The sequence below is a fragment of the Rattus rattus genome, chromosome 13, assembly GCF_011064425.1.
Source record: "Rattus rattus isolate New Zealand chromosome 13, Rrattus_CSIRO_v1, whole genome shotgun sequence".
NCBI classification, from domain to species: Eukaryota; Metazoa; Chordata; class Mammalia; order Rodentia; family Muridae; genus Rattus; species Rattus rattus.
The window spans coordinates 2,857,778-2,877,986 of NC_046166.1; the positions used below are offsets into that span (position 1 = coordinate 2,857,778).

A 20,209-nucleotide genomic window follows, 5' to 3' on the forward strand; every position below is an offset into this window, starting at 1 on the left:
CTCATTCAGGAATTGAATTAATCTCATAGTCACATGGATGCAAGAGATGTAACAGCTGTGGACTATGAAGATCTGTAGTGTAGACGCTCGAGCCAGGATGCAACAGAGAGTAAGAGGGCCCCCACCTGGGTGGTGGGGTGAGGGGTGCTTAAGTCCAGGACTCAGAGCATTGGTGCATGAGCAGGTTGACTCCTGCAGTTATGGCCAGAGGTCATTTTGGCCCCTCAGGTTGAACCTGTAGTGTGATGGAAGGACCTCAAGGGAGACCATTGCCTACTGCCTCACAGTGGACTTTTGTGGTGTGTGGTGTAGAATCCGAGCTCTAGCAGCAGCCCCCAGTGCCTTCTGATTTTGCTTAGAAGAATGTGCTACTTTTTCTTATCTCCACTGGGAAGCCCTTCTGCTCCATGACATGCCTTCTGGATTCATGGAAGTTCCCAACATGTCCCTCTCCTTCCGAAGGCTTTGGTGTGGCAAAATGTCCCATCCCTTAACTTCTTAAAGCAGCCCCTTCTCATGCTCATGCTCAGTGTTGGGCCCCAGTTGTGCCATGTAGCCCAGGCTAGCCTTAGGCTTGTGGCAGTCCTCTGCTTCTGCTTCCTGAGTGCTGGGGGTATCACCGTGCCTGGTCTCTTCCTCTGCTTTTCACTGGCCTCTTCTGCAGGTTGTCAGCATAGTGACTTAGGACTTAACATGCTCTTTTCTGTGCCCCTCCCCGCAGAGAGGCACATAGGGTGTTCAGTCCTGTCTAGTATGCATTCCTGTTCCATTTCTGGGCATTTGTTTCCCCCTTTCCTCTTCATTTTGCATTTTTAATGAGATATTGACCCAAGTACAGTTATCCAAATGAACTTCATGGGAAGTGACGGAAACTTTATATAAAATATGCAAGCTTGGTATGTAGTTTGTGTTGCAAAATTCTCTCAAACAACCGGCATGCATTTACGTGAAGTCTGTTGGGTTATGGGACGAATTAGAGTTAGGTTCCTGCAAATGGTTCAGATAAGGATCTAGGGTGTGGGAGAAACTGTGTTGTCAGGAGCCTGAGGTGGGGTGGGGTGGCACAGAGGTTGACCTTTCTGTGTACATGGTTTTTGGTCATGGCCAACAGAACTTACCCTAGACGTATAAGTCAGCTATTCCTATGTCATGCTACACAAACAACAGAATCATCCAAGAGAGTTGAAATTCTATTCTGGCCGTGTTTCTGTTGTTATGATAAAAATACCCTGACCAGAAGTAACTAGAGGAGAACAGATTTATGTAGTTTACAATTCCAGGTTACAGTCCATCGTTGTTGGGAAGTCAAGGCAGGAACTTAATAATCAAATCCACAGTTGAAGGAGTAAGCATGTGTTTGGAACCTTGCTTGATTCCTAGTTTACTCTTGAGTAGCTTAGAGCCCAGCCTGGGGAATAGCGTCTGTCTTAGGGTTCCACTGCTGTCAACAGACACCATGACCAAGGCAACTCTTATAATTGGGGCTGGCTAACAGGTTTAGAAGTTCAGTCCATTATCATCAAGGCAGGAATACGGCAGCATCCAGGCAGACATGGTACAGGCAGAGCTGAGAGTTCTACATCTTCATCTGAAGGCTGCTGGCAGCTTACTTCCAAACAGCTAGGACTAGGGCATTAAAGCCCACACCCACAGCGACACACCTGTTCCAACAAGGCCACATGTCCTAAAAGTGCCACTCCCCGGCCCAAACATATACAAACTACCACAGTGTCATCCGTAGTGGACTGGATTTTCTCTACATCAAGTCGTCCTAGAGATAGTCTCCCCCAGACACGACTCTGGCCAAACGGATCTCGGTAATTCCTCATTAAGACTCTCTTCCAGGCAATTCTAGGTTGTGTCAGGTTGACAGTTAAAAACTAACTAGCCCAAGTGAGAAAGGCACATCTGTGACGTTTCTGGAAAATCGTGGAGAATATCTGTGGAACTGGAGGAGGTACAGACAGTTTTCGTTTTACTTAGGGATTCTGGGGATTGAACCCAGGGCAATGCTTGCAGTGCTAACCATGCATTCTTACACTGACTACATCCATGGCCCCATAGAAACAGATACCTTACACAATATACAAAAGGCACTACCGTGAAGAGAAGGCTATAAATGAGGCTTCGTCCAAGTCAGGGACTCCAGGGCTTAGGAATGTAGTTTGTAGCCCTCCTGAGTTCCTAGGTTCCACCCCAGCACCAGATAGAAACAAAGAACTCTTCAGTAAAAGATAACAGCAGTAAGGCTGGGCAGGTGGCACCCACCTTTAATCCCATCAGGTTGTCGACCTCTGTGAGTTCAAGGCCAGTCAGGTTTACGGAGTGGGTTCCTGGACAACCAGAGCTAAGACTCTTGTCTTAGAAACATCAGTGAGAGTAGAAGGGCAAATGGTAGTCCGGGTAGAGTTTGAACACACCAAACAAAGGACTTACAGGCTGGATAAAGAGCTAATTAAAAATAAGAACTGAGGGGGTTTAGCTCAGTGGTAGAGGCCTGGGTTCGGTCCTCAGCTCGGGAAAAAAAAAAAAGATTTGCTTTAAAAAATAATAAAAAAAAAAAATAAGAACTGAGCAAGTCTTATCGCCAAAGGGGAATGTCCGAATGATAAAAAAAAAAAAAAAAAAAAAAAAAAAAACAAAACGTGGAAAGAGACTTATGATCTCAGCACAGCAGGCAGCAGGGGTAGCCAGCACAATGACTAACCTGATACCAACCTACACCAGGGTGTAGTTTAGACGCACAGCCAGTGGGGGTGCGAGTTGGTTAAAGCCATTTTGGGAAATTGTATTGAAAATGTGTGCCCAGGTGGAACATCTGCCTGCCCATCCTGCAGCAGCTCCCCTACTAGACGTGAACCCGAGAGACATAAGTACAGAAGGCACCAAGAGGTTTGCATACCAGTGTGCACAGCAGATTATTAATAATCGATCCCAAGCCGAGTGGTAGCCCTCCACACCTTTAATCCCGGCACTTGGGAGTCAGAGATAAGTGAATTGCTGAGTTTGAAGTCAGCTTGGTCTACAGAGCAAGTTTTAGGACATCTAGGTATACACAGAGAAACCATGTCTCAAAAACAAACAAGCATAATTGACCCCCAACAGTCCAAATGCTTATCCACAGCTGTGTGGGTAGTCAGAATATGGGATAATATAGGGTGGGAAACACTTAGCAACAAGAAAGAAAGAATTACTACACCAGAGATAAAACTCTTGTCATAGTGTTGAGTGATGAAGCTGAGGACAGAATGTGTGCTGTACAAATCCACATTTCAATACAACCAACACTAACCATGCTTACAAGTAAGGCAGTGGTTACTTTGAGCATGTCATTATTCTGGGGGGATATAGAGAAGCCCTTTTTCTAAAGGCTGATAGAGTTTTATATTTTGATTTGTTTGTGTGCTTATATATGTACATGTGTAAATATTCATGTGAATATTCAGTAACAGCTCACACTTCATTGCTGTGTGGGGAGAGCGTGCCCTGATGCTCTTGAAGACTGCCTTCGGTTGGCATGGCGACAATGCTGCGATGCCGAAGGGTGCTAACACTCAGAGACAGGAGACTAGTGAAGAAGACAGAACTGGTGGGCCCAGTGAGCATGCGTGGGAGGCTCTTAAGACCCTCTGTAGAGCACAGCAAGGGTTCCCTGGCATCATAATCACTCAGTTATCCAGTTTCCCCACAGTTGTATAATTAAGACACTGCAGTTTTGAAAAGTGTGTTTTAGATTCACTTGGGTACCCAACCTGATCTTAGTTGATAGATAATTCACGTACGAGGCAGAAACAGTTCTAGCCGCAGCAGTATTTACATATCCGAATGTGCCCTGCCGTGGTTTTGTAGGACACACATGATACTTCATGTTACCTTTTCAAATGCAACAGTTTATGAATTCTGAAGTGTTTCCAACTCCTAGGGGCAGGAAGAGGAGCCAGGGTCTGTCTTCCACGACAGATGCTCCGGGTGGCCATTTCTACCACTTCTTTCTTTGGCTCATGAAAGGATGCTGCCGTCACTATCCTTCCTAGACATGGAACTTCTGGGTCAAAGAGCATATGCACTTAAAATTTGGGCAGCCATTGATAGGATTGCCTTTCACAGACGTGAGTGAGGTTGCCATTTCCACCAATGGCGTGTGACCGTTGGCCGTCACTCGCAGTGTAACCTGAGCAATGGTAACCTTTGGTGAGAGCCTTGGAGGATTTCATTTCCTTCCTGTTGGCCCAGACATGCGCAGATAAGCACGTTACTCCCTTGTTTCCCAGAATCCCATGGCTGCTTGTGTAGTTCATGGCCATCCATAGCTATGGCCCCTAGGCCTATGTTCGTGCTCCTTGCTACAAAGTTCGCAGTCTTTTCTTTCTAGTCTGGCCTGAGCCTGTCTTTCCAGCCTCTGTCTGACTCTCTGGCTTTCCCCCTCCTATGAAACTTAACCCTCATAACAACGTCAGTGTCCTTGACCATCAACAACCTGTCCCCAAGCCAACTTCAGTCTCTCTCTGGTGTTACTTTCTCTAATCTGTAACCTTTCTGAGGAAGCAACAGACACGGCTTGCATTTAGATGTTTTTGTTACCAAAGGCCTGAGATAAGATGACATGTGGCTAAGGAGGTGGAGAAGGAGAGGGAACAACACTTGAGAGAAGAATCAACCTACAGGAAGGCCCCAATGTGAGCGTGAAGGGAAGATTGGTATCTTTAGAAGTCTGGGAGCCTTTAATAGTCAAAGCCTTAGAGCTACACGGCTGGCAGGCCGACTTCACACACCCATGGGTCAGAGCGGAGAAGCTGTTAGTGTAGAGATGGGGTTGGGGGGAGTAGAGGGAGAAGGATCGGGCCTTGGGCCAGATTGGACTGATAGCTAAGACAGAAGAGAAGTTAAAGCACCTTCCAGATCTCTGGATTCAAAGTCTGAGTGGACAGAGGTGTTGGCTGCTGGAACATGAGACTTAGCAGGTAAAAGGTAGAAGAAGGAGCCAAATGATCAGACTTCTCGGTTCAAATCCCACTCCCAGCACTCCTTGGCACCAGCACCTCAGCAGCTCTTTGTAGGGCTGTGGTACCAGTGGCCAAGGAGCTGCATGTGGCAGGTGGCAGGTCTGTGCAAATCTTGCCTTCCCCCAAGCTGTGAGGTCACTCTTATTTCTCCAGACCCAAAATTGCCTCTTAAGGCATAGCTTCCCAGCTCTCCTGTCAGGAAGTTCTAGTCAGAAGAGCCCAGACAGCTGTATTTCTGAAACACTCCTCCCCCCCACCCCCAGTGAGTTCAACTGCTCATAACTGTTTGTATTGGTAGAGGGCAGGAGGCTCTGGCTTCCCACGCAGGATTGGTTGAGCCAACTACTGAGTATCCTTGCGATTCCCACAGGTAAACCCAGCAAGCTGCCTCCATCCCTGGGAACTAAGAAGTGCACATGCCCAGGTCCAGATAGGCCTGTTGCCAAGTAACCATCTCCGCTTAGGCGATTCTGTGCCCTGGCATGTAGGCTCTGAACGCTGACTCTGAAATCCTGTGACGGTCATGGAAATTCAGGGCTCTTCTTCTCAAGCCACATGCTCTGGCCTGTTACCCCACGCTGGGTGAGGCGCCAGGTCACCAGGCGAGGCCTTTAGGTGGTGTCAGGAATCGAAAGGCCTGGGTTGTCCCGATCTCTTGTGTTTCTCTTCTATCACCAGTAATAACCTAAGGCTAAGTCTCTTTACCACAGCTGATGCTCCAACCGCATGGAGTCCTCGCCCCCAGTATTTTAGTTTGTGCTCATCTTCTCTTGAGAGGTTGGCTCTTCCCTTGCCCCAGTCCAAAGCCTTTCTCTTTCTATCTTAGCAGCAATGGGGCTGAAGTGTCAGCCCTTGCCTCAAGAAGTATCTATTTATTTCCATTGCCTGCCTTTTGTTGGACACACACACACACACACACACACACACACACACACACACACACACACACACACACACAATGACTATAACCCAATGGGAAGGCCCCAAAAGTTTTCAGTAGGCTCTGTGGAAAGTGTGCTGTCGGATATCTGTGCACATCTGCCAGGCGAGGAGAGCCCATCATGGTGGGAGAGGCGCCCCCTAGTTGAGTCTCCTAACAGCGGGGGAAGGGCTGGCAATGAGCATAACAGGGCAGAGGCTGGGTGTGGCTAGCAGGACTTCACAGTGTGCTCCCCTCCGAGTTATTCCGTCTGTGAGTCGAATCTTTTGGGATCTGGAATTCTGGAGGGTGTCTTGCAAAGCTGACCCAAATCTAGGAGCCCAGAGTTAGGGGAGAGAGGAGATCTTGTAGAAGGTAGGTCGGGAGTGGGGTGGGGGCAGGTGTCTGGAAAGAGGCCTCCAACAACCCAGGAGGAAGGAGTTGAAGTACTCAAGAGGGATATGGAGGGTTACTCGCTGACTGGCTGGGGCGCTGGTTTTCAGCCTCCCGACATCTCTCTGCGTGTACAGTCTTGCCTTCTGGGTGGGTCTGTAATGTTTCCTCATAGGGTATTTTTATCTGCCTTCTCCTCACCTTCCCTCACCTTCCGGTGTGCTCAGCCTCCATGCTTGGCAAAGCTGCTGGGTCTATCATACAGACCCTTTAACTAGCCAGCCACCCTAGCCTTGGTTAGCCCAGCAGAAGTCTCGTGCCTGGCAATAGGAGGTGGGACTTGCTCACCAGCGCAAGCGTCCAGTGAGCTGTGGAGTAGCCTACCTGACAGTCGCCTTGCCTCCTCATGTGTGTTCTGTAAAGGAGGAACTATAGGTGGGGCACCATGGTGGGTTCTTGGCTTGACTGTTTCCTTGAGTCCTCACAACCCCCGCCCCCCACAAACTTGATTCCTTTACAGGGCCCTTTTGCAGTTGGAGAAACTGAGGCACAGAAAAGTCCTTTCCCAAGTCTTATAGCTTCTAGGTGGGGGAAGCAAAATTAGAGTTCTGGGAGTGCAACTTTAGAACTTAAGGCCTCTATCGGTAGTTTATATCATGAAAGATCTTATAGTATAGGTGTTTTAGTAGCCTGTCCATCCTGAAATCATGTCGTCCTGGGGTTCTTGTAGCATGGGCTTGGAGTCCACTTGCATACGATGGTCCTCTGGTAGTTAATTTATGCAAACCAAATTAGAAGCTTAAAGGGAAAAGACGGAGGAATAACCATTTAGTCTGTTTAACGAGTGTATGTTCTGGAAAGGGTAGAAAAGAAGGAGAGTGAGGTTACTTAAGCTGGTCATGCCTACCCCCGTTGCCCAGCTAACAGCGGCAGTCTAGTGTGCACGTCTGGAAGTCACAGACCTCTGCTGCCTGCCTTCCCTTCCCCTTTGATTGCGCCCCCACGCCCACCCCAGTTTGCTTTGGGTTATGGTCTCCTCCTTGCAGCTCCTTAGAAGGGATGCCATTGGGGAACAACTCTTCTACCCTAGAAGAGCGTAGGGCTCGCGTCCTTCCCCACTTTCCCCTCCCCGGTCCCTTTTCCCTTTTCTCTGCCCCTCCTGTGAATGCTGTGACAGAGTATATAACCAGCCTCGTCTGGAATCCTCCGCCTCAGTTCTACACCTGCCTCCTGTTATCTTCTAGTTCCGATGGCTGATGTGATTTGGTACTGCAGTTATAGATAGCCACCGGCCTCAGCACCTTTCCACGGGAGTTCCCAGGGTAATTTTAGATTCTGCAGGATTTCCCCCACAAACTTCATTATGTGCCAGAAAGCGTTAGACGGACACAGTTGCTCCTTCTCTTAGCATCATCTTTCTTAGCTGACACTTGAGGGTCAGAGCATAAAAATGACACTAACATGCAGCCAGACGGTTGTCATAGGAGGCCCAGGCTGTGGGTACTCGTTCTTGGAACCTATGAACTGTTAGGACTTTGGGAGGTTTGGTCATTCCATGGTGCTGTCCAGTTCTAGCTGCCTGAGCTTGGTCACTCTGCACAGGCCAGAGTCTGTCTCATTCTCTGAAAGGTGAGGGTTACAGTGTCCATCCATTGGCCTTTTGGTGACCTCATTCACAGGGTGCAGGCTCTGGGTGAGCCTTGGTCATTCATCACTCGGGAGGCAGAAGCAGGCAAATCTCTGAGTTTGAGGCCAACCTGGTCTACAGAGAGTTCTAGGATAGCCAGAGTTATACAGAGAAACCTTGTCTCAAAGTGGGGGGGCGTTCTAGAGCGCTCACCTGTTTGTGGCATTTTAAAGTAGTTTTTGGCTGCTTGGAGGATGCTGTCCATGCACCCTTGTGTATAATAATTGGCAGTGTGGCAGACTGGGCTGCCATTCTGGAGATGAGTGAATTCCGGAGTGGGATGTGTCAGCGCCATGAAACTCATCACTTCAGTAGACCCTGGTAGGCAAAGGGTCAGGTCAGCAAACTTTGCCTGGCCAGGGGATCCTATTTTGCAGCTTCAATTTGAAAACTGAGCACGAGAGCATTTAGTGGTCATTTTACACGGTTCCTCTATTCCCACCACTTCTGTTGGGGACTTTGGCTACAAGGGATAAGTGTGCTTGACTTTTAGGGTGATGTGTTTCTTCTTCTTGTCATTGGCTTCTCAGTGCCTGCGTGTCCTCGGCTATGAGGAGATGAGTCTTTGCTGTGCGTGCTGCTGAAAGGGTCCAGTAGAAAAGAGAGTTGGAAGCCCCAGCAGGTGCTGAGCACAGGAGAGAGCCTGGCACCGTTGCCAGCGACACTGTGGAAGAGGGCAGCAATGACAGTGGTCCTCAGACCCCTGGGCAGCCAGCCTATGTCCCTTCCTGAAAGTGGACTTGTCTTGGATGTAGTAAGCACAGGATGGGAAACCCTAGACCTGTGTCCACTTACTTGGGTATCTCACGTCCTCCTGCCACTGGGTCTCCTGTGGTTTTATAAGCTACCGTGTGTTTCCTGTCTGCCAAGAAAAATGTATTGATCGTCCACTGAGAACAGAGCAGAGGGGCCTTGAGAGAATCAGGCAGACAGTAATGTGGCTTTATACAATTCAAGGCTTTTCTAGGTTTGGTTGTTGCATTAAACTGTTTACTTGCTTACTAATTTAGAGTTAGGGATCTCACGATATCGCCCAGGCTGGTCTTGACTTTCTTGGTCCATACAGTCGTCCTGTGCCAGTCGCCTGGCATAGCTAGAATTACAGCTCTTTGCCACCACGCTGGGTTTTCATTTTCTTTCTTCAGGGTGATCAGAATTGAACCTAGAGGGCCTCACACCTCCAACTCTGGAATCACCTACTCTTTAACATTACATTACTCTCTCTCTCTCTCTCTCTCTCTCTCTCTCTCTCTCTCTCTCTGTGTCTGTGAGGTGTGTATCTGTGTCTCTGTGTGTATATGTGTGTGCTTGTATGTATGTATGTGTGTGTGTGTGTGTCTGTGTGTGCTTATATTGTGTGTATGTGTGTTTGTGTGTGTGTGTATGTGTGTGTATGTGTGTGTCTGTGTGTGCTTGTCTGTGTGTATGTGTGTGTGTGTGTATCTGTGTGTGTGTCTGTGTGTGTAGTGTGTGTGTCTGTGTGTGTGTGTATTTGTCTGTATGTCTGTGGGTGTGCTTGTGTTTGTGTGTGCTTGTGTGTGTGTATGTGTGTGTGTGTGTGTTGATTGGGTTTTTTGTGCAGTGTGTGTGTGTAGTGTGTGTGCATGGGTGTGTATGTGTGTCTGTGTGTGTATGTGTGTGTGTATGTGTGTGTGTGTGTGTGTGTGTGTGTGTGTATGTGTGTGTGTGTGTGTGTGTGTGTCGTGTGTGTGTGTGTGTATGTGTATGTATGTGTGTATGTGTGTGTATATGTGTGTGTAGTGTGTGTGTCTATGTGTGTGTCTGTGTATGTGTCTGTGAGTGTGTGTCGTGTGCGTGCGCGCGCTCGTGTGTTTTCCATGGCACTCATGTGGAGAGGGGAGGACAGTGTGTACAAGTGGACTCTCCTTCCACTCATTGGGTCCCAGGGATTACACACCAGGTCATCTGGTTTGGTAGAAAGTGCCTTACCAGCTGAGCTGTTCCGATTATTTTGTACAATGGGAACTTTCTCAAGTAAAACATGGGGGAGAAGAGATGCCCTGGGTGAAACTGAAGTAGCTTTCAGACTAAAGAAGGGAAACCTGGGGGCCAGCAATGAGTTTCCTTTCCAAGCCCTCTTCTCTTGGAATCTGGGATTGGTTCCTTTCACTTGAGGACTGACCAGAGCTCCACCCAAGCCTCCATAAACAAGCATAGGATGGAAGCTGGGTCCACAGAGCTCGTCTTCAGACACCCAGAGAAAACTGGGATGGTCCCTCTGTGTGCAGCTAAGCTCTCAGGAGAGCCCCGAGGCCGCCTGGCAGAGCTGAGTTGGAAGTTCTTGCTGGAGCATGTGTGATCACAGCGCTGGCTCTGGTTCAGCATTGCGGCATCGTGACACTGTATGTGGAAACCCAGCGCCCCAGGCCCTTGTCTGCAGCTCTCTTCTCTCTCCGGGGTGACAGCGTACGGACCAAGGGTCTTTTCCTGAGACCCTGGTGTGGTCAGATCCTCACCAGGGCTGCATTGTTTTCCCAGCTGTAGCAGCTGTGTGGCGCCCTCGTTAGAGGGGAGAGCACCCAGCTCCCCGATATTTCCCATCTGTTCACCAAGCATTTCGTACATCTGAGTGTGCTCGGTCAGGGAACCACCACCACCACCACCACCACCACCACCACCACCACCACCACCACCCCCACCCTGGGCAGGTGGGGAGACACCTGCTCACACTGGTGGGGTTAGGGTAAGGGAAGAGTGTGGCACGGGTATGAGGAAGGTACCTTCAGGGCACCTCTGGTGAGGCCCAGGGGACCTCAAATGGCTGAGCTTACATCCTCTGCCCTCTCTCTCCTCAGAGGGGACCCCAGCGTGCTGGTCCTCCAGGCTCTTACGTTCCCATCAGAGCTGCACACATGCAGCGTCTCTCAGGCTTGGCCTTCTTCATCTCCCACCTGTGGAGCCCTTCCTAACTGCTATGTCTCATTGTGCTGGGATGCTTGGTGCTTTTTCCTGTGGGTCTGGGGATGGCACTTGAGCCCTTGTGCACACCAGGCAAGAGCTGTGCCTTTAGTCTATGGTGTTTTGTTTTTATTCATTTTTATTTTTCATGCTGAGTTTCACTGTGTAGCTCAGGTTGGCTTTGAACTTGTAATCGCCCTGCCTCTATCACCACACCAAGCTGGTCAGTGCTTTAAAAACAAAACAAAACAAAACAAAAACGTGGAAAATAATGGAAGAGATCCTAAAATCATTAGTGACGCTGAGGCCTGCCATCACCTTCAGTCAGCTCCATGTCCTGTATCCCGTCTCAGAAGCAGGTATTCAAAATAGCACTGGGTGCCAGGGAGGTGGCTGAGTGGGCAAAGTGCTTTTCTCGCAAGTGTGTGGAGTAGAGTTTGAATCCTTGACACCTGTGCAAATGCTGGATGGGTGTGATGGGATCCCGACATTAGGGAGGTAGAGACAGGGGATTCCTGGAACAAACTGGTTAGAAGAGCTGATTCAGAGCTCTGGGTCCAAGTGAGATATGTGTGTGTGTGTGTGTGTGTGTGTGTGTGTGTGTGTGTGTGTGTGTGTTTTGAGGTAGGGTAGCCCTGGCTGTCTTGAAACTCACTCTCCAGACCAGGCTGTCCTCAAGCTCAGAGATAAGCCTGCTGCCGTCTCCTGAATGTTGGAATTAAAGGCATGTGTGGCCACTACCGTCTAGCTGAGATCTTGTCTTGATATATGGGGAAATAATCAAGGAGGACACCTGGCATCAACATACCTGTGGATTCCACACACATGTGTACACATATGCATGCATACATGCACACACACAAACATGCATGCACCCCACACAGGTATACATGTGCAAACATTTTTTTTTCAAAAAATGAAGCTGTCTCTGTCATTGCCTGCCTCCCTTCCCCATCCCAGTTCTAGGCATTGCACTCACAGCATGGCAGTGCTCTGCTGCTGAGCTATGTCCCCAGCCCCACGGATTTGTTTCTTCCAAGTGTCAGACATATTTGCAGACACACAGTGCATATTTGGGATTGTTAAATAGCCAGCTTCGGGGGACAGGTGGAAAAAAGGTAGCCATGAGTTATGGTATATTCCGATTTCTTTGACTTAAATTCCCACCATGACTAGTTTCGAGGCACCAGTCTGGCCTGATTGAGCTTGTTACATCTGGATCAGGAGACACCTGGCACCTGCCTGTGCTTTGAAGCTGGCATGTGTTGGGACAGGAGGATTGCTCTGAGTCCAGACTGAGTCTGGGTTACCCCACGTCATGAGTTCTAGTCCCATCTGGGCTATAGAGTGAAATCCTATCTTGGAAAACCAAAAAGCAAAATACACGCACAAAAAAGAGAAAGAAACCTAAGTTTGCCAGAAGTCCCCAAAGCCATCCTGTGCCCTCTTCTAGGTATCGTCTGTCCTTCAAAGCAGCAAGCGGCTGTTCCCGTGTTCAGTCACATCCCATGAAGACGCACCCGAGTCTCTTTCCTTGCCTTCACAGGGGCTCTGTCCTCTATTCTGAGCTGTCCTCATCCACTTGATGCCCTGCTGATGGGCGGGGTTGTTAGTCATTTCTCCTCTCATGCTCAGGAGTCTGTGAGCTCATGGGGCATAAGCATTTCTTGCTTGTATCGGTAAAGATGCTCCAGACCACTGTGGGAAAGCCAAAGATGGCCGGTGGATACTTGGATAGAATACCCTGCCGCCACAGCTGCCCTGCGGGGTCCCTGTGACACCAACCTGTGTTTGGAAACTAGCTGAGGAGCAGGTCTTGATGGACGGGAACACTGGGTTTAGCCTGTCATCAGCATTGCTGGCTCTGTGTGCTGCCTCTGATGGGCAGCTACGGGTCTAGCTTGTTATCTTTGCTTCAGTGCAGTGTCTGTAGCTGTCCTTGAAGGATGTGGCCTTGCTTTATAGCCATGGCTCTAGGTCATCCTTCTTGGCTGTTGAGGAGGTGAGGTCATCTGGGGCAGGTGGCTTGGGACCCTGTACTCCCAGACCAAACTGTTCAATAAGCCTTTATCACTGCCTTTGGCTCTAGGCCTGAGGCGGGTAGACTACAGGGAGAGATGTATCCATTTCTCTCTCCTCTCTCCAATAAAAGCCTGGAAGACAAACCCTGACTGTTGGTTGCTGATAAGTTTTTATAAAGTGCATAGCAGGGGACACAGGAACGAGTCTCTCTTGGGGGTGTGGTCCATTTCTGAGATCTACAAATGAGGAGATCATATTTGATGAAGGGTCTTGATATATTTGTTACTTCTATATTTATGGAACCCACTGGGCTCCAGAAACAGATTGCATGGTTTGTCGTTTGTTTGTTTTTTCTTTCTTCCGCTTTCCTTTCTTCCTTGTTTGGAAAGAAGGTCTTGCTAAGGTTGTGCTACGCATAGGCCAGGTTTTACCAGAACTCACCATCCTCTTGCTTCAGCCTCTCTAGTGCTAGGTTCCCAGCGTGTGTCACTGTAACTAAGAACTTGGTTATGTCGTGCTGTGAGTTCTAGTCTAGTCTAGGCTACAGGATGAGACTCCATCTCAAAACAACAACAACAACAACAACAACAACAACAACAACAACAACAAAAAACCAGAAGCAAAATACACAAAAAAAGAGAAAGAAGGGCTGGAGAGATGGCTCAGTGGTTAAGAGCACTGACTGCTCTTTCAGAGGCCCTGAGTTCAATTCCCAGCAACCACATGGTGGCTCACAACCATCTGTAATGGGATCTGATGCCCTCTTCGGGTGTGTCTGAAGACAGCTACAGTGTACTTACATATAAATAAATAAATCTTAAAAAAAGAGAGAGAGAGAAAGAAACCTAAGTTCACCAGAAGTCCCCAACGCCATCCTCTGCCCTCTACTAGACATTGTTTATTCCTCTAACCACTGACCTGATGGCTGAAAGGTTGAGCAGTTGGAACCGCCCCCGGCTTTCTGAAAAGAGTGTACAAGTGCCATCAGCTCGAGTTGTTGCATATTGTGGCTTTCCTCTTGATGAACTTTTGTGTGGTGTTTGGGTTAGGGGCTTGTGGTAACTTCAGAGACCCTCTGAAACAGCGGTTCTTAACCTGGGAGTCATGGCCTGTTTGGGGGTCAAATGAATGACCCTTTCTCAGGAGTCCCCTAAGACCATCTGCATATCAGATATTTACATTGCAATTCATAACAATAGCAAAATTACCGTTGTGAAGTAGCGACAAAAATAATTTTATGTTTACAGTTCCACAGCATGGGGAACTGTATTAAAGGGTCACAGCATTAGGAAAGTTGAGAACCTCTGTTCTCAGGGATGCCCTTGACCTAGAAGGGTGTGGGTCCCATCACTTGTAATACTTGAGAGTAGGTGACCTTAGGTGTCAAGAGGGACTCTGTAGATGTTAGGTTCCCTAGGGCCAAATTGTCTTGAGTTATTCTGGAGGGGCCAGTATCATCCCAGGGACAGAGGGAAGTCGTGGGGAGGCAGTGTCCAAGATTGAGACATGACACTTAGAGCTGAGGGAGGAGCAAAGGTTTGAAGATGCCACATTGTTGTCTCTGAAGATGGAGAGAGAGATCAGCTGAGGGGTACGTACAGGTCAGCCCCTGGAAGCCAGAAAATGCAAGAGAAAGAAAGATCTCTAGTGCTTCCGGAAGGAGGGGCAGTCCTTTTAGAGGACATATTTTGTGATGGTTTGTATATGCATGGGCACTATTAGGAGGTGTACCTTGTTGGAGTAGGTGTGTCACTGTGGGTGTGGGCTATAAGACCCTAGTCCTAGTCAGTCTTCTACTAGCAGCCTTCAGATGAAGATGTAGTTCTGCCTGCACCATGTTTGCCTGGATGCTGCCATGCTCCCTCCTGGATAATAGACTGAACCTGTAAGCCAATCCTAATTAAACGTTGTTCTTTATAAGACTTGCCTTGGTCATGGTGTCTGTTCACAGCCATAAAACCTTAACTAAGACAGAAGTTGGTGCCAGGGACTGAGGCATTGCTGTGATAGGCCTGACCATGTTTTTGTTTGGAAGAGTGTGGATTTTGGGGCTTTGGATTTGAAAAGCATTGGAATGCTTTAAGTGGGACTTAATGGGCCATCCTAGTAGGAATATGGAAGACATTGGTGCTGCGAGCGATTTGAACTGTTCAGACCTGGCCCAAGATGATTCAGTGGAGATTTTCAGTATATGGCCTAGAGACTGTTCTTGTGGTATTTTGGGGGAAGAATGTGGCTGCCATTGTCTGAAGAGTCTGACTGAGGCTCAGGTGAAGAGATTTAGATTAATTGCTTTAAGAAAGGAAGTCTTAAAACAGCCTGGTGTAAATTCTGTTGTGTGGTTACTAGAGTTCACTCTTACAAAGAGCATTTTAACGAAAAGGAGCAAGGGGAAAAGTAAAAGTACAAAATATATGGTTTGAGTATTAAAGAGGCACCACCAAGTGGAATGGAGTTGAATTCTGTGTTCAAAATATTAAATTGAATTAAGGGAGTAGTGATCTTTGGGCAAGATTCCACTCAGTTAAGTTTAGGTCCAAGCATAGTGGTACACACACACCTATAGCCCCAGGAGGCAAAGACAAGCAGATCTCTGAGTTCAAGGCCGACCTAGAATAGAGCAAGTTCTAGGTGAAGAAAAATTTAAATCCAGGATTTGTGAATCACACCTTTAGTTCCAGTGCTTAGGAGACAGGCTTGCAGATCTCTGAGTTCAAAGTCAGTCTATGGAGCAAGTCCCAAGTCAGCCAAGGAGTTGAAAAATAGAAAGCTGGTGATAATGTAATAGAACAGGGGGCCATGTTCCAGCCCCAGCATGCAGCAGAACTTGGCAGCTTTGGCCATGTGGTTTTTGGTAATGTGTAAAAGTCACCCAGGTGGTACTGGTTTTAAAGGCACGAAGTGGTCACAAAGAGCAGCTGAGGCTTAGCACTGTGAGAGGCCATAGAAGGCCATTGGTGAAGGTGCAGCCTCAGTTGCAGTGGATGGTGAAGGACTGAAGGGGCCTTGCAAAGAAATTGAAGCTTGGCACCATGAAGAGAGCCTTTGACAGGCTATTGGTGAAGACTAGTTGCAGTGGAAAACCCCAGCATATTGGAGGTGTCAGTACCATGGGATGACCACCAAGAACAGCAGCAACAGTGGAGTGGATCAACCTGAGCTTAGAGTGCTACAGAGGGCAGAGCTGGAGAAGTGATGCCAGCTCTTTGGAGGAGCCCAGAAGATCATGCGTGGACCCCAGACATTGAAACAAGAAACTATAGCGTTGAAGTTGCCTTGGAGACCCCAAGATGTTCAAGATGCCAGAGCTATGGCTATCTGCCGAGGAAAGCTGCTCACAGGGAGTGGAACCAGCCCAGGAGAATGAAGTTTGTTGCAGTCAACAAAGATGAAAAGGAGTTGACAATCTGAAGACCACTTTGACATCAGACATGGAGATGTTTGGAGTTTGCCCAGCTGGTTCCCTGTCTTGCTTTGGGGATTACAGTTAAGTGATTGGATGAATCTCAGAAAAGACTTTGAACTTTGGACTTTTAACATTGTTGAGACTGCTATAGACTATGGGGACTTTTGAAGTTGAACTAAATATATTTTGCGTTATGTTATGTTTAGGTATGGCCCCCATAGACTCATGTGTTTGAACAAGTCTATGGGTGACAGAGAGTGGAATGTGATGGTTTGTATATGCTTGGGCCAGGGAGTGGCCCTATTAGGAGGTATAGCCTTGTTGGAGTAGGTGTTACAGTGGGTGTGGGTTATAATAACCTTGTCCTAGCTGCCTGGAAGTCAGTCCTCCACTAGCAGCCTTCAGGTGAAGATGTAGAACTCAGCTCCTCCTGCACCAGGCCTGCCTGGATGCTGCCCTGCTCCCACCTTGATGATGATAGACTGAACCTCCGAACTTTTAAGCCAGCCCCAATTAAATGTTGTCCTTTATAAGACTTGCCTTGGTCATGGTGTCTGTTCACAGCAGTAAAACCTTAGCTAAGACACATTCGTTACTTAATCTGTGTAGCAACAGCAATGGGAAAATACTGTTTAGAAAAGTGCTACGGGGAGGTTGGGGATTTAGCTCAGTGGTAGAGCGCTTGCCTAGGAAGCACAAGGCCCTGGGTTCGGTCCCCAGCTCCGAAAAAAAGAACAAAAAAAAAAAAAAAAGTGCTACTGTAAGACATTCCGGAACACATCTTGTGCTGAGTGTGTATAGTGACTTGATGTTACCACAGTCTCCCAAGATGCTCCAAGAGCAGCAATCTGAGTTCTGGTGGCTTTACTTTCTTGCTAGCATCTGTGCCTTCTGGGAATAGATACTTTGAAGGGACAAAACAACAGGACCTCATAGCCAGCAGACACAGTAGTACCATATGTTCAGGAGGCCAGTGCTCAGAAAATGCCAGTAAGTACCGACTGCAGGCAGCTGAGGAGTGGAATGAGGGCGTGGTCATACCAGATTCCTCTTCCAGAGAAGTAACTGCGATGGCTGACGGCAGGCGAGCTTGCGATTGACCCAGAACTTTCCATCTCATCTTTGTCTGTCTCTCACTGACCAAGGCGAGTGGTGAAGAAAAGCCCAGGCTGTGTCGTCCAATGCTCAGTACAAGAATTGCCATCACCTGGGAACGGAGCAGGTCTCGGCCACCTGGAGCTCTGTAATGTCCTCGATCCTGGCTCCCCTGCAGGCTGTGGGCAGGTGCCTTAGGCAATGGTGGCTGTGTTTATTACCAGTGGTGTGAAGTGAGGTGTGTGATAAGTTCCTTTTACAGGAGTTGATAATTCTGGGCTCAGTGTCCATGTTCATTCATTCATTCATTCATTCATTCATTCATGATCAAGATCTATATAGATCTATATATAACAGTGGCAAGGATTGCAGACTCCTAAGGTCACATTCCTGCTCATTGTTTGTCATTTAGTATCTGTGGTCTGGGTGACCATTTCTTCTTTATGAACTTTTTTAAATTTTGGGGGTTGGGAGACAGGAGTGTTCATCTCAGGGACACCGAGTATACCCTCTGACATTTTCAAGCACCCCCCTTCCATCCCAGTTTTCTGATGCCTAGGGTGAGGGAGTAGCAGCACCTCCCTACTAGGTCTGGTGTGAGAATTCTTGACGTCCTCCATGTCAGAACCTGGTCCACGACACCCCTCAGTACTGAGGTAGAAATTGTTGCACTTCATTCAGGTACAAGCTGAAGAGTGATGGCTTCCAAACGGCTTGGTGGTGTGCACTTGTAATACCAACCCTTGGGAATCGAAGACCAGAGGTTTAGAAGTTCATGGTTCTATGAGCTTGCATAGCAAGTTGGAGGCCAGCTTAGTTTACAGGAGACCCTCTCTCAAAACCAGAACCTAAAAGAGCAACAGAATACTTTCTGTAATCCCAGGTCAAGCTAGCTACTCCTCCCAGGTGCCCTTTCCCCGTGCTGTGAGGGTGGGGATTGTCGGACTCTCATTGAGGATGAGGGGGAGGGTCCTGTGCTTCGTGCAGAGGACGCTGGTATTGAGCAATCTTGGCTTCCAGACTGGAGGGAGGTGGGCTGAGACAATTTTAGCCACACAGGGACTCTGACATGAGCAGTTGATATTTCCCTTCTGCTTTGCGTTACTAAGGCGCCCCCAGAATGCTGCACTCAAACCCCTGCTTCTTTTCCCTCTCCTTTTCTCAAATCAACAGTTGGTCGGTCGGTCGTCTTCCTGGTAAGCTCTCCTCACTCCCACCCCACCCGTCCCAGAATGCATGGGCGGCAGCTAATGAAGTTAGTTCTGATGGAAGCCAGATCGGTGGCCTCACACACGGATCCAGATACTAAAAATATCTCAAGGCCTGATCTTTACAAGTTAAATGAAAGACCAGCATGGGAGGCAGGGGCTGGGGAGTCTCTCTAACACTGACTCTGGCTGGCTGGGGGCAGGCATCCTAGGAATCTGGTCCTTCTCACCTGGATCCGAGTCAATCAGATGGTGCTTTAACCTGTGAGGAGGTCAGACCCACGTGGAACAGATGGGACTGATAAACCAGAGCACTGCCCAGCAGGCCTTTGAGGCTCAGTGGTCAAGGCTGTAGCAGCAGATTTGCTGAACGGAGATGGCCGGCATCACCCCCATCCCTGTCTAGGAGGCACTGGGTTGGAGTAAATATGCTATCCCTAAGAACAACCTTCTAGGGGCTGGAGAGAGGGCTCAGTGGTTAAGAGCACTGACTGCTCTTCCAGAGGTCCTGAGTTCAATTCCTAGCAACCACATAATGGGATCAGGCACACACACAGGCAGAACACTGTATATATAATAAGTAAGTCTAAAAAATATATTTTTTTAAAAAAGAATGACCTTCTAGAGTGGAAGCTGACTGCTCTTTTTAGTGTAACACAAAATGAGGTAGCTGGTTTCTGTTTAGAGGCGTGTCTATGAAAGGCATCTTTCTTGGGATATTAACCTCAGTCTTCTTGGTGAGGAATCTTCAGGAGCTGTGGCTGTATGGGGAGCCTAGGAGTATGCCTCCTGTTCCCCTGGGGACAGATGCTCCCAGAGTGAAGATGAGGAAGGATCCTCCAAGGCACACGGGATATTCTCTCTAGTTCTTCCCTGTCTCTCCTCTGTCCCCCACTAACCTCTGTTACTCCTGAGTACTTCAACTTGGATCTCCACGTAGGCATCATGAGCACTGAGGGCTCCTGTACCATTCCAGGAGTCATTTTGTGATGATGTCATCTGTGCTCCTCGCCCTGTACCAGGTCAATAGTCCCATAGAAGATACCGCAAGGATGCTTGGGAAAGTAGTGCCGAGAGCTCAGAAACATTATCATCCCTTTCGGAAACCAGGATGCTTTAACTTTTTTTCAGATTGTGGAATATCTGCATATCCGTAATGAGATATCTTGGAGCAGGGCACAAGTCTAAACACAGGATTTATCTTTCATATATACCTTATGCACATAGCCTAAAGTTACCTTTATGCAATATTTTAAACATTAATTTCATGAATAATACAATGTTTCTAGTCTAGAGTTTTTTACTTGGGATCTTGTTAGAATCCTGACAGTTTTAGATTTTGGAGCATTTTTAGGGATGTTCAATTCGGGATTGTGGAAGAAAGGATGGATTTGAGGAGATCCTGGGTAGCATTTGGTATCGTCTGATGTGGCCCTCTTGGTGTGTTTATGGCTGAAATACACCAGCTTTGTGTGTGTAAATAAATGATGGTCATTTGACTTAATTTAAGTCCTGATTTAAGTTCATGTAGAGGACTGGGTCTCACTGTGACATTTC

The 20,209-nt window shown here is 48.0% G+C and overlaps 1 protein-coding gene across 1 annotated transcript in view; it reads left to right on the forward strand.

Moving 5' to 3' along the window:
• Window positions 1-20,209, forward strand: part of Arhgef3 (Rho guanine nucleotide exchange factor 3) — a 281,753-nt gene that overhangs the window by 14,176 nt on the left and 247,368 nt on the right. The gene's annotated exons all lie outside the window — the stretch shown is intronic.